The sequence below is a fragment of the Lactuca serriola genome, chromosome 7 (genome assembly GCF_051521515.1).
Source record: "Lactuca serriola cultivar US96UC23 chromosome 7, Lser_US96UC23_V15, whole genome shotgun sequence".
In the NCBI taxonomy this organism is placed as follows: domain Eukaryota; kingdom Viridiplantae; phylum Streptophyta; class Magnoliopsida; order Asterales; family Asteraceae; genus Lactuca; species Lactuca serriola.
Window position 1 is genome coordinate 156850243 of NC_136414.1, and position 12507 is coordinate 156862749.

At 38.6% G+C, this 12507-nt stretch overlaps 1 long non-coding RNA gene across 2 annotated transcripts; it reads left to right on the plus strand.

Annotated features, from left to right (window-relative positions):
• Positions 1-5956: 5956 nt before the first annotated feature.
• Positions 5957-7671, plus strand: LOC145063108 (uncharacterized). 2 transcript variants are annotated; one of them, XR_013687843.1, is made up of 4 exons: positions 5957-6136; positions 6488-6556; positions 7168-7244; positions 7524-7671. It is a non-coding gene; the product is annotated as an uncharacterized LOC145063108 (long non-coding RNA). The 2 variants fall into 2 exon arrangements; XR_013687842.1 differs by having other exon boundaries at positions 5957-6132.
• Positions 7672-12507: the final 4836 nt, after the last annotated feature.

A 12507-nucleotide genomic window follows, 5' to 3' on the forward strand; every position in this document is an offset into this window, starting at 1 on the left:
TCTTTATCATATTTTTGTTTTGGGACAAATTCCGCAACACTTTCATTTAAAATGTAACTCTGATTTTTAAACAAAGCATAAACAAACTGGTCTTTTCTGGCCGTGATTTTGGGGATGTCACAGTTGGTATGAGAGCATTAGTTTAAGCGAACTAGGAATTTGTAGGATTTCTAGACTTAAACTTAGAATGCTAAGCGATGATTGTGAGGTGTGAGCACTAGCTTATTTTAGGAATTGTGCCTAAAATGCTTTTATGTGCTAAATGCTTTGTGCATAATATGCTGTTAATTATTCGGATCTATGGTCTGTTGCCGACCGGATCTAGAAACCTTATGTGTTTAGGATTCTAAACGTACGACTACGATATTAGAACTAGCATGTAAACGTTTCGGAGTGATAAGGACGATTTAAAACGTCTATCCTAAATAAAGATCTAAATTCACCTTATTCGGTGTATAGATCAAGATGGCAAGGACCCGTAGCGGAAACGTGAACGCAAATGGAGGTAGGAACCAACCCCCAGTGGTTCAGCAAATACATGTTGTTGAAGAAGTTGCACCTGAGCCAGTCACCATGGCTGGAGTTCAAGCCATGATTCAGGCTATGCTAGCTGAACAAAGGGAAGAAATGAGACGAATGCTCCACGAAAATAGGGACGAACCTACCATACATGTTGAACCGACGGAGCCAGTTCCCGAGCCATCTGAGGAAGGGAACTATAGCCGCCAAGTGAGTCAAGTAGGGACTCAAGGTGAGCAAAAGAATGGCCCAGAAGGGAGAAACAACAAGGATGGGCGGATGTACAAAAAATTTTGGGTGCGAAACCACCAAGTCTCTCAGGAAGCCCAAAGCCTGTTGAGATTATGGACTGGATCTCCGAGATGGAGATGGTGTTTGAGAGTTGCGACTGCAGCGAGAAGCAGAAGACTGTCTTCGCTGTGAGACAATTGAAAACTGGAGTCTTGAGCTGGTGGAAGCTATTGGCAGATACAATGCCACGGGGAGAAGCTCTGAAAATGTCATGGGATGAGTTCTTGGAACAACTGAAGGCGCAGTACTGTTCAGAGATAGACCTGATTGATCTGAACAATGAGTTCCAAAATTTGAAGAAGGGGAGAATGAGCATCGATGACTATGCTGCTGCATTTACGGAAAAGATGAAGTTGTTTCCATACCTAGTGCCAACCGAACTTTCCAAAATTGAGAAATTCGCAAACGGACTGCCGGCTGACTTTGGCCCAACAGTCAAGATGGCAACCACTCTGAAATCAGCTGTTCGAGCAGCTAAGAACGTGGAGACCCAACAAAAGGAAAGAGGTCTGGAGAGGGCTGAGGTTGGTGCGAAACGGAAGTTCAGTGGATCCTCAAAGTCCAACAAAAAGAGTAGATTCTCGAAGTCTGGTTCGATGGGAGGAGGATCAGAAGCGAAGTGGTGTGACAAGTGCAAGAAGAAGCACTCTGGGAAGTGTGACGGAGGGGTCACTTGTTACAAGTGCGGAAAGCCTGGGCACTACGCCAATGAATGCACCCTCAACCAGAAAGCCTGTTATGGGTGCAATGAAGAAGGACACATTTTGAAGGACTGCCCGAAGAAGAAGGAGACAGGAAGACCCAACATACCACCGAAGCCGAAGGCGAGAGCCTTCCAGATGACGCTCGAGGCTGCAAAGGAGGCAGCAGACGTCGCTTCAGGTACCTTTCTTGTAAATGGTTTGCCTGCAAATATACTATTTGATTCCGGAGCCAACTACTCCTTTGTGTCGCATAAATTTGGTGGGAAATTAGCATTGCCTGTAGAAAAACTAGGTAATGCCCTCATTGTAGAAGTTGTCAGTGGCAAATTCGTACTTGTTAGTAATCGTATTAGGAACATCATCATTGACCTAAACGGAAACGAATTCCACGAAGAGCTATTACCCATAGAGTTAAACGGTTTCGACATCGTTTTGGGTATGGATTGGCTTAGCGCCAACGATGCTGAGATTCAATGCTGAAAGAAGATAGTAAAGGTAAACCCACCCGGAAAAGAATCATTTATGGTGTATGGGGACAAACGCAGAGTGAATTCTGGAATCATCTCCCTGATGAAAGCCAGGAAATGTTTGTCCAAAGGATGTGCATCATACTTGGCATTCGTAATCGATGCCAAGAAGGAGAAGAAAGAGGTGCAGAATATACCGGTTGTGTGTGATTATCCGGAAGTCTTTCCCGAAGATCTTCCCGGATTACCACCTGATAGGCAAGTGGAGTTTCGTATAGACTTGTTACCAGGAACAACACTGATAGCAAAGGCACCTTACCGATTAGCACCGACGGAGATGAAGGAGCTCATGACGCAACTTCAGGAGCTGTTGGACAACTGTTTTATTCGACCTAGTTCATCACCCTGGGGAGCTCCGGTGTTATTCGTGAAGAAGAAGGACGAAAGTATGAGAATGTGTATAGACTACCGAGAGATGAATAAGGCAACGGTGAAGAACAAGTATCCATTGCCGAGGATTGATGACCTATTCGATCAGCTGCAAGGTTCGAGCTACTTCTCAAAGATCGATCTTAGGTCAGGATATCATCAGCTAAAGGTGAGAAAGCAGGATATTGAGAAGACTGCATTCAGAACGAGATATGGACACTACGAGTTCTTGGTTATGTCATTCGGGCTAACCAATGCTCCCGCAGCATTCATGGATTTGATGAATAGGGTTTGTAAACCATTCCTCGATAAATCCGTGATAGTGTTCATCGACGACATTCTCATCTACTCGAAAAGCCAAGAGGAGCATGGCAAGCATCTACGGGAAGTATTAGAAGTGTTGAAGAAGGAGAAGCTTTTTGCAAAGTTCTCCAAATGCGACTTTTGGATACGGGAAGTCCAATTCTTGGGTCATGTTGTTAACCAGGAGGGAATAATGGTTGACCCCGCAAAGATTGAGGCTGTAATGAAGTGGGAACGTCCAAAGAGTCCCACGGAGATTCGAAGCTTTCTAGGATTAGCCGGATATTATCGACGATTTATCCAAGGCTTTTCTTCGATAGCTGCTCCATTAACAGCTTTGAATCATAAAGGAGCTACGTATACGTGGAGTGAGAAACACGATGAGGCATTCGAGAAGCTAAAGAAGAAGTTATGTGAAGCACCGATACTTTCTCTACCCAATGGAGTCGAAGATTTCGCGGTTTATAGTGACGCTTCTGGAGTCGGGTTGGGTTGTGTTCTAACCCAAAGAGAAAAGGTGATAGCATACGCATCTCGACAATTGAAAGAGCACGAAAAGAACTACCCCACTCATGATCTGGAGTTGGCAGCGGTAGTTTTTGCCTTAAAGATATGGAGGCATTACCTCTACGGCACGAAGTGCAAGCTCTTCACTGATCATAAGAGTCTCCAGTATCTCTTTAATCAGAAGGAGTTGAACATGAGGCAACGACGCTGGCTAGAACTTCTCAAGGACTACGACTGTGAGATACTTTACCACCCAGGTAAAGCAAATATTGTTGCTGATGCTCTCAGTCGGAAAGTCAATCTGGAAAGGAAAAGGCCAAGAGCGTTAAGAATTGAAGTCGTCTCGACGATTGTGGAAAGTATCAGGAAAGCTCAAGAAGAAGCTTTAGAGAAAAATGACCGAAAGGAAGAACATTTGGGAAGAACGTTAGTGTTTGGTACAAACAGTTGAGGACTGAAGGTATTCCAAGATCGAATTTGGGTACCTAAGACGGGAGGAATAAGAGATCTTCTGATGGAAGAAGCACACAAGACCATGTACTCGATTCATCCCGATAGCACTAAAATGTATAGGGACCTAAAACCCTACTACTGGTGGCTGACGATGAAGCTCGATGTTGCGAAGTATGTGGCCGAGTGCGTAACATGTGCGAGGGTTAAGGCACAACATCAGAAACCGTATGGGAGTTTGGAACCTTTACTTGTACCCATGGGTAAATGGGAAGACATCACCATGGATTTTGTGACTAAACTGCCCAGGACGAAGAACGGTCACGACATGATTTGGGTAGTCGTGGATCGTTTCACCAAGAGTGCACACTTCATAGCAGCCAACGAGAAGTGGTCTATGGATAAGCTCGCAAATGCTTACGTGAAGGAAATTGTAAGACTTCACGGTGTCCCTCTTACGATTGTATCAGATCGTGATAGTCGTTTCACGTCAAGGTTTTGGAGGAGTCTACAAGAGGAGTTAGGTACAAAGTTGTGTTTGAGTACTGCTTATCATCCGCAAACTGATGGTCAGAGCGAAAGAACGATTCAGACGCTGGAAAATATGCTGAGAGCATGTACCCTCGAATTCCAAGGGAATTGGGACGAGCACTTACCTCTGGTAGAATTTTCCTACAACAATAGTTTTCACTCGAGCATCAAGATGGCTCCTTATCAAGCCTTGTATGGGCAGAAGTGTCGTACGCCGTCTTGTTGGCCTGAAGCCGGAGAGAAGCAGTTTATGGGCCTCGAGATAGTCCATGAGACTGCTGAGATGTTGAAGGTGATTAGGGAAAGGATGTTAGCAGCCCGGGATCGTCAGAAGAGCTATGCTGACAAGAAAAGACGACCGATAACTTTCGAAGCTGGGGATTCCGTTTTGCTTAAAGTCTCACCGTGGAAGGGACTTATACGATTTGGGAAACGAGGAAAGTTGAGTCCAAGGTTTATTGGACCGTTCAAAGTTCTTCAGAAGATAGGGAACCAAGCTTACAAGCTGGAATTGCCCGAAGAACTCAATTGTATTCATAACACCTTCCATGTGTGTTATTTGAGGAAATTCACGGGAGATGTTCCCGACATAATTCCAATCTCAGAGTTAAGGATGGATGAAAATAAAAGGTTGATCGAAGAGCCTGAGGCAATTGTTGACCGTAAGACTAAGAAGTTACGACGCAAGATGGTCGACTTGGTGCTAGTCCGATGGAAACATTCGAATGGGCCGAATCTCACTTGGGAAACAGAGGATGACATGATGAGTCGCTATCCACATCTGTTTGCTGATGCATGATTCCGGGACGGAATCATCCTAAGGGGGAGAGAATTGTAACGCCCGGGTTTTAGGGATAAACATTTTTGTCAATGTAATAGTCTAGGTCAACTCTTGTAACTCTTTTTGAAGTAATAAAGATGAAATATTTGAGTATTATGTGAATTATATGTGTTTATTATTTAATTATAAATGTATAATTAATAAAGAATAAAAATGAGCGTCAAAATTAAAGTGTGAGATAATCCCGATATCTCTACATAAAGTTGTAGAATATGTCTCAAGGTTTCCGTGCATATAAGGAACGCCGAAATCCGAGTTATAACGAAGAAGTTATGACCCGTCGAAGTTTTACGACAGAACCGGCACGATACCGGGAAGCGTGAATAGTGAATTTACGATAGAGCGAGATTTAGCCTTAGTGATCTAAACGAAAGTCGTAGAATATGTTAAACTAAGAACATTGATAAAAAGAACGCCCAAATCTGACTTCGTATGAAGAAGTTATGAGATTTTAAACAGACCAATCCTGTCCCGGCTTGTTAAAAATATAACTTTAAAAATAAAGTCAAAATTAGCCGACGGAGTCTAAACGAAAGTTGTAGAGTACGTCTTCACCTACGCGTGGATATAAAGAACGTCAAAAACGGAGTTCGTATGAACGAGTTACAAATTATAATAGCATATTTACGTATTAAAATAAAGTGTAAATCATGTATACGTACACATATATATACATATGTATATATCATTAGAAAGGTATCGACGATGCGGTCATTATAAGACTAATGTTGAGTTCTTTCGACATTAGTTTAGTACAAATATCATTAAATCCATTTATAATAGTATTATAGAGGGGTGTTTAGTTGTTTATATAACTAAAAGGTCATTAAGTAATTATGGAGGGTAGTTTTTGAAAATTCAATTAGTATAAATAAGAGCCTTGGGCTCTCATATTTCTTGCACCATTCTCTTGATTCAAGAGTCTTTCTCTCCTTATCCCCCGAGCATTTCGGTCCCTCGTGATTCGACTTCTCTTTCTGTAGTTTAGTATAGTAAGGTGAGCGCTGAAGCGTTGCACGAATCTTTCTTAGAAAGATTCAGCGACGAAGTTCTGCCCCTGCAGAGCCCGACTCCTAGCTAAAACCCCCTTGTAAGTAAGTTATGCTTACCTTATTTTAATATAGCTTATATTTAAAATTAGTATTGTTATTATGAACTTATAATAAATATTTGAGCTATTATTATAACTTATATAAGTGTCGTTATAATATTTTTTTTAACTACTCGCGGTACGGGAAATCTGGTTTAAAGGGCCGCATAGGGTTGTTGGATTTCAGAAGTGCTATATGCCAAAATGGTCCTGCCCTCCGGTGTTTTATGTCTGGCCCCTGTCTGTACATAGTGGTTGGAAAATATTGTTTAACGCTTATATAATAATAATAATACTAAGACTAATAGTTGGTCACGGTAAATATTAGACTAAAATTTAGCGATAATAATGCTAGGTTTCGTCGAAGGAAAATAGAATCGTTAGAAGCAAGCGCTGCCCGATTTTGGAATCATCACCTTAACAAGTGAGTGCATAGTTACTTTCAACTTACACATAGATATGAAGTATTTTATATAAATTACGTGCTATGTGTGCATATTATCTGAATACTTGCTATCTATGCTAGATGAACGTCGTTATACATGTTTTCAATGATTTAAACTGTCTATGTATTTTATATCTACGAAAATGTTGGGGTAAAACATGGGTAGATGCAATAGGTGATGTGTGATAAAATGATGAGAGGCCTCGATGTTGATGTTGTTGATTCTGTCATCTAGCGGAGTATGGATGACGACCACGGACTCTTCTAGACAGTCCAGTGGAACACTAGCAGGCTCGCAACCTGTAGGTGTTTGTGAACGATATGTTCACCGGTGTACTCCATCCCCCACATGGTTGCCTTTAGGACATTTATTGCTGAGGAATCCCCTTAGCAGTAGTGTCCGTACCGATGATGATCCTTAGGCTAGGTCCCTTATGATAGGTGTTTAGGGACGTAAAGTGAGGATAACGGGAACGGGTAATCGGGTTATTGTTGATCGATGAAATTAATAAACTTATTTATTGTGGGTTGAAAACCCTATGTGCTCACCAGGCTCCCAAGCCTGACCCACTCAGTTTTATGTATTACAGGTAGTGGCGCATGAGCATAGGTGTGATGTTTTGGACGAGGGATTACGGATATAGGCCTGTAGATATGAAATAATGTAGTAAGGCTTATATTGTATTGTTTATGCTTTTGATCTGTACGCACATGACATCCCAAGTCTTTTAATGAAATACATTTCTATGGAAATGCTTTTGATAAATCTTTATCATATTTTTGTTTTGGGACAAATTCCGCAACACTTTCATTTAAAATGTAACTCTGATTTTTAAACAAAGCATAAACAAACTGGTCTTTTCTGGCCGTGATTTTGGGGATGTCACATGGTATGATGGGGGAACTCACTAAGCTTCGTGCTTACAATTTTAGTTTTTGGTTTCAGATACCTCTTCGTCTAAGGGGAAGGAGTCGGCGGTGTAGCAACGCATCACACACACATGATTTCCGCTTAGAGTTTTCTGGGATTGTACTCTGATATTATGTTACTTCAAGATGATTTGGTTTGAAACATGATATTATGGTTTTATGTATTGACATGATCTTGACAAAGTTTTGATAAACAAATTTATAAATTACTTAATTAAAAACAAAATTTTTGGCCTCAAATTTTGGGATGTTACAGCATTAATCCCATAAAATTATACAACAGGAAAAACAAAACTTTTGGCCACTCCATAACGCAACTCAACAGAATCAAAAGTCATAACACTTGTTCACCTAATGATGCAAGTTGATGATTAATTGATGTCAAATTAAATTCTAATCTAAGTTGGTGCTTGAAAGCATTAACAAGCTCTAACACTTCCCATTTACCAAGTTTTGTTTAACTAAAACAAGCTCTTTGAATTAAACTTAACCTTACTAACCTACTCTAAACAATCTCTTAGAAATAGATTGAAATATCGTATTAAGTTTTGTGCAAATGTTCCCAACAACATCCAATACTCCTCACAAGCTCGGGAGCTTAAGAATGTTTGATTTTGGTTTACATTATAATCATTCAATGGAAATCAGTTTGATGTTTGTTACTAGTTTTAATTCACAAAACAATTATGGATTTTGCAAATCAAATAACTTGAATGATCTAATCCTAATTCAAGTGGCCAACATGAATTAAAATTAAAATCAAACTTTTTAATTAACACAAAACCAAATTCACCAGATAGAATACAAATTCAACATCAAATCATATGATCAACTACATAAAAAGGAAGTTCAAACTACAAAACTGTATGTGTTAACTAAAATACGATAAATAAATACTACAAAGTACTAACTAGTTGATGATTAAATTAGCATCAAAAGACTTATTTAGACGTGTGATCATGGATTGTTATGTGTAATGATTTTTATACAATTCCTAGTTTGACCGCGGTTGTCAACAAGCTCTAACAACCCGTTTCGCAAGACACTCGATTAAAACAAGATCTTTAACCAAACTGCAAACTTATCTAACTAAAATGGGTGCTTCAATTAGAACTGGCTCGCTACAAAATTATCAAAGAAGCAATTTGTAATTAGGTGAGAGCCGCATTAAAACACAAACGAAACACCAAACATAATAAACCCTCACGTAAGTTCGGAGAATTTACATTGTACCAACATGATTTTATGATACAAGTGTATTATTTGCTACTTAGACCAATTAAAAAAACAATTACGGATTCAATTAATTGATTAACAATTCATCTTTAAAACCCTAACCGGGTTGCTCAAGCGCAACTAAAATTGTAACAACGAAATTAATGAAAATCAGAAATCATGTGGTTAGGAGTGTATTAAATCTAAATAACAATCTCAAAATGATCTAAAACGAGTCTAAATAATTAAACTAATTCAAACATCAAACCCGGTTACAATTGAATCAATGGAAATTAAAAACTTACAAAAAGAATTCAAAATATTGTTTTGATGCTTGAAACCTTAAAAAAAAAGTTAAAAATTAAAAAGTTAAAAAGTTTAAAAAAATAATAATAATAATAATAATAATAATAATAATAATAATAAACCTCAAGTGGCCTTCTCGTTCTTCTTTTTTCTGTATTTGCCGTGCGTCCCATGAACTCTCCAAAGAAAAATGTGTGCCTCCTCCTTTTATAACTAATCCCACCTTTTTTTTTATGTGGAAAACGTGACGATACTTAAAATCATGGGCTTCTTGTGATATCATTTAAATTAGATTTTGGGCTGTTAAAAGTTTCACAAGTGTACCTCAATTAAAAGGTAATGTGGGCTGCCAAAACAGAATTTGGGCAGATTTTATTGCTACTGTTAATGAGGCCCAATTGTGTATCAAACGACGTTAAAATCCAATCTTCACCGTTCAGATTAAAGATCAATGAGTTAGGAAGATACCGGTAAAATTTCATCTCAATAGGACCACGTTTATTTTTCAATCCAATCACTTTACGAAGACCACGCATTGCTGCCATATTTCCAAAAAAAAAATTCTTTAATTCGTTTCGTTTTATTGTTTAATTGTGGATGTTGTTCCCAAACTTCGATTGCAGTTGCAAGGCCTTCCATGTGAATTTTATTGGTGCTAAAAAATATCATTACCCACTTACATTAGTTTGCACAAATTAAGCTTAAACGAGTCAAACTGTCTCAAACTAACGACGTAATGAAACGTATGAAATGCATACTAAATATACACAATATATCATGTAAAAGATTAAGAAAACATACGAAAATGATACAGGAAAATCAACCTAACAATTTTACATTTTTATCTTCTGCTTAGTTGGAAATGAAACCTTAATACTATGGTTTGATTTATTAGTTTTATTTATAAAGTTTTAATATGTATTATATTTGTTTGATCGCAATACATTATGTGTTAAAGTTTCCATTTTTATTGCCTATAATTAAGTTACGTATAATCTAGATGACCAATTTGTTTATATTAACTTGTATCTTAACTAATTTATGAAAACGAATGGTTAGGAATAGAAATGGACAAAATCTTAGGGTTCGGGGATATAATCATGAACTTTAAATATGTAAGAGAGTATTAGATGATCATTCTATGATTAGATTAATTTCAATGATCATTGAGATTAATCACTAGATAAAGTTTTTCATAATTTAAATTTAATTGGTTATTTAGTTAACTAAGATAGCTAATCATTATAAGAATCGGTAATAGCGATATCAAAATCCATTAGACTTCTAATAATTTAACAATAGGAAAATAAGTGGATTTGAAATATAAGTGGAAGAACTTTATCTTTTGTTTCTCTAAATCTAATTTCCAATTTTGTTAAGTTTTGCTTATAATTTAATTGAATTTAAATAAATCATCTCTTTACTTTACTGCTTATAGTTCTTTTTTTTTTGAACAGCAGAATTTTATTAAAAGAAAAACTAGCAAGAAGCTAGAAAAATTACATCAAAGAAGAAGCAAGAGAGGGGTTATGAAGCCACTCAGTCCAACGTAAGGTAACCCTACTACATCTATTAGAAATCCAAAAAAAGGATTTCTCAACCATATCGTCAAAAAGAACCGACTTTTTAGGAAGAACCGTTCCAAAAATAGACATATTACGAAAATTCCATAAGCACCAGACGGCAGTAATAATAACCGCATCAAAAGCCTTTCTTTGACCTGTACTCTAAGCTATCCTATCCAACCAATTGATTAAGGACTGCACCGAGATCTGTGATGGGATAGCTAAACCCCACCATATAGCAATCCTACCCCAAATATCGCGTAAGTCACGGCAACCAGCAAAAATATGGTCAATAGTCTCAACTGCAACCATGCATATTGGGCACATGATAGAAGGGACTGTAACCCCTCTAATCGAAAGTCTCTTCCTCGTAGGAATACTAGATAGGTGAATCCTCCATACTAGAATATTGAGCTTAATAGGAACCCAATTATTCCATCTAGTACTCCTACCCTCCGAAGGAACCAGGTCACTATCCAACGCAAACCTAACAGACGAAACAGAAAAAGAATCAGAACTATCAAGAGTCCACCCTAATCTATCCGGGACCTGTTGAAGCTGGACACCCTCCACCACATGCAAAAAAGAAAGCCATTGAGATTCTTCAATTCCACCTCTAGGAATACGTCTAAGGACATCAGTGTTCCACCCAATCAAAAAACGATCCCTAACATTAGTTGACCGATTCATATCCAAGGCGAAGACACGATGGAAAGAAATCGAAAGAGGAGTATTGCCAACCCATTTATCATGCCAAAAGGAAGTATACGCCCCATCACCAATTCTTATAGGAGCTAGGTTATGAAAATCAAACCCTCTATCTTTGAGATTATTAACAATCCTTGTAATACCATTCCATGGACCCATCAACTGTCTCCTATACATCAAAGAAGTTTTAGTATCTCCCAAACCATAAATACTTTTGACCACCCTCACCCTCAATAAATTTGGATTGTGAAAAAAACCTCCACTTCCACCGTAATAGTAAAGCCCTGTTAAAAGCAAAAAGACTACCAATCCCCAAACCTCCAACTTCTTTAGAGGCCAAAATTTTATCCCACCTAACCCAATGCATACGGCGATCATCCAAATCAGCACCCCAAAAAAACACTGATCTTAATCTCTCCAAATCCTTTATCACAGTAATATGCACCGGATAAATGGACATTAAGTAGTTGGCAACCGAACTCAACACTGCTTTAACTAAGGTCATCCGGCCCCCAAATGAAAGACACTTGGCTTTCCAAGTCGCCAATTTTTTCCGGAAAGCTTCAACCACAGGACCCCAGGAATCGATTCTAGCCATATTCTGACCAACAGGAACCCCCAAGTGAGAAAAAGGTAAGCAGCCTGTAGAACACCCCATACAATTAGCCATAGAAGATACTTGGTTATTCGTGACTCCCACTCCATATAGCTTGCTTTTAAGAATATTGATTTTCAGACCTGAGGCTAGAAAGAAACATCTAAGAATACGAACAATATGAAGAGCATTTTGCTGATCCCAATCGGTGAAGAGGACCACATCGTCAACATATAAAAGGTGGGAAATATTAATGCCACCAATATTGATTCCCCGATAAGCATTAACTAACTTGGCCCTAGTAAGCGCCACATGTAAACCCTCCATGACCAACACGAAAAGAAAAGGAGAAAGAGGATCCCCCTGTCTCAGGCCTCTGAACATATGAAATTCCCGGGATGGGGAACCATTCACCAGGACCGAGACCGTAGCAGAAGACAACATCTCCAAAATCCAGTTACACCATATAGTACTAAAGCCCATAATTTGCATGATTTCGAGCAAATAGTCCCATGAAACCGAATCATAAGCCTTTTCAAAATCCACTTTGAAAATCAAAAGAGGATTCTTAGAAGCTTTACTCCAAGCTACAATTTCGTTGAGAATAAACG